This window comes from Peromyscus leucopus, chromosome 22 (genome assembly GCF_004664715.2).
Source record: "Peromyscus leucopus breed LL Stock chromosome 22, UCI_PerLeu_2.1, whole genome shotgun sequence".
Taxonomy (NCBI): domain Eukaryota; kingdom Metazoa; phylum Chordata; class Mammalia; order Rodentia; family Cricetidae; genus Peromyscus; species Peromyscus leucopus.
In genome coordinates, this window is record NC_051081.1 from 32,643,181 (window position 1) to 32,645,847 (window position 2,667).

Consider the following 2,667-nt stretch of genomic DNA (forward strand, 5'->3'; position numbering starts at 1 on the left):
TTCAGGTAATTACAAAAACTAAAACAACCCAAATAGAAACAATAAAAACAAAACAAAACAAAAACAAAAACAAAACAAAACCCAAAAATCAAAACAAAACAAAACAAAACAAAACAAAAAAATCAAACCCAAGACTCTTTTCTCTCTTTTTGTTTTATTTTATACTTTAAAGTTCTGAATCCTCAGGATCTCCAAGAAGCCTGGGTAACACAAAACATGTGTCCACCACTGGTGATTTTACCATCTAAGCAGGTAGCCGGGTCTGGAGCTTCGCTGGGTTTCAGGCCAGAGGAGAATGGAGACAGATACAGCCGTACCGGGATCCCCGAGTGACTGCAGAGGCCTCTGTCGATAGCAGTCAGCAAGTGCGTGAACACAGCAGCCAGCCTGGCAAGGCAGAACGTTTACAAACCTTACAAAACAGGAAGGCACTTGCCAGTCCCATGTGCCAGTCTCGAGAGCCCCTTTACAGAGCAGGGCAGAAAAGGCAGAGCATAAGTAAGCTCACACATGGGTGACGGTACCTGGAACAGCACATGCCTTTCTGGTAGCATCCTCTGGTCAGAGAAGCACCTTGCTGGAGGGGCTGCTTCTGGGCAACAGAAGCTGTTCAGGCCCTTTGTGCTCAGGGCTCAGATGACCCTCTCTGTGGACACTACATTTGGTGGTCAGCTCCACCTCTTGTGAATACTCTGAGCTAAAGGAGACTGGGAATGTCTGGGTTGGAACAGGCTCACACAGGCCAGGAACTTATTCCTCTCATTCTAATAGGTTAGAGACAGGAGGGTCAGCAGTGGGGAAAAGGACTGAGGACCTATGCCTGGGCTATGTCCCTGCTCAGTACCTGTATGTGTTCATCCCTTGGGCTCTGCATCTGGGGCCTGGAAAGATCAGCTTGAGAACCTGAAGAGCAGGAATACAGGTGAAAATTCAGAGTACAGGCTTGTAAGCCAGGACCAGCCCTTCCAATCCCTCCATCACTTCTGTCTGCCTGGAAGTGGACAGGGAACTCGGTTTCTCTAAGCGTCTGTGATCTGCACAGTGGGACTATGCTGTCTGGTGGTTTGTGAAATGCTGAGACACAGTTCAAAGTCACAAGATGCTGAAGGAGTAAGAGCTCCCTGCATGGTGGGTGCTAGATGAGTAAAGGACTCTTGGTCTTCCCCCATGTGTAGGTTCAAGGAATTTCTCTGTTTCAGTGGGTATAGACTTCTTTCCCTTCCTTTGTTTAAATGGGTCTTACTGATCCTAAAATACTCAGCTCAAATATTTTTCTTTCTTGAACACTCCCTGACCTCACTAGGTTGAACCAGTGCCCCAGTCCCAGGCTTCATAGTATGTTTTAGGTCCCACATTGTTTTTCAAATGATTTGTTGATGCATTTTCCTTCTACGAGGTCATAAACTCCAAGGAGGGCAGAAGCTGTATTTTTTATTTGTGTTTCAGCATCATTCATACTGCACCAAATAAAAAGGCCCAGGATTAGTAGAACAGAATTCAGGGTCCAAGCTTGTTTCTTTCCACAAGTTGGGGCAAATGCCCCTGGAAGGGGACAGGGATGATGACATCAACTGTATCTTCAACACAGCAGGAGTCTGAAGGAGGCAAGCCATTCCTGTTTGGGGAGCCTGGGCTGGCAAGACCTGGGGTGGGGAGTGTAGATCTAAGCCACTTAAGGGAAGAGAGAGAAAGTAGAAAGGATACCAGAACTGTAATGGACCCATGATCAGTCTTTGCTGATTGAGCAAACAGTTGCTGCTTGATGGAGCATGAAAGCAGAGGTGTATTTGATAGAGGACAGCCGCCTCCGAGAAAGAATGGACGCTGTGCAATGCTGTAGACCAGTTACATGAAGCCTCCATTAGGGAGAGGCCGAAGAAGCGTCGGGTAAGAGAGTCCAGTTTTGTTTTGTGATCCTAGTTCTACCAAATGGACACTCGGGTGGGGGCTCTTAAAAACCCCAGTTTCCAGTTCATTCAATGGAAATAGTCAATGGTGTCAATTATGCTGCAGCTGTAAGAGCTGGACACATGCATGGTCAGTGGAGGAGCAGTTCTTGGAGTGCTTGGGACATGCTTAAGTGCTCAGTAAATCGTAGTCAATATGGACACTCCACCGGTTACTTTTCTCATTGCTTGTGGCAAAATAAAGACAAAAGCAGCTTAAGGAAGAATTGCTGGGCTCACGGTTGAAGATGGATTTCAGTCCGTCATAGTGGGGAAGGTTGTGGTGGTATTGTGTTCCCCAAAATACTGTGCACCCTAATAAACTTATCTGGGGTCAGAGACAGAACAGCCACAATATTAAACATGAGGATAGGCAGCGGTAGCACACGCCTTTAATCCTAGCATTCCAGAGGCAGAAATCGATGTGTTCAAGGATACAGCCAAGCATGGTGACTCACGCCTTTAGTCCCAGAAAGTGAGCCTTTAATTCCAGGGAGTGATGGTAAAAAGCAGAAAGGTATATAAAGCGTGAGGACCAGAAACCAGCAGCATTTGGCTGGTTAAGCTTTTAGGTTTTGAGCAGCCCAGTTCAGCTGAGAACCATTCGGATATGAGGACACAGAGGCTTCCAGTCTGAGGAAACAAGATCAGCTGGCCAGGTGAGGTTAGCTGTGGCTTGTTCTGTCTTTCTGACCATCCAGCATTTCACCCCAATAACTGG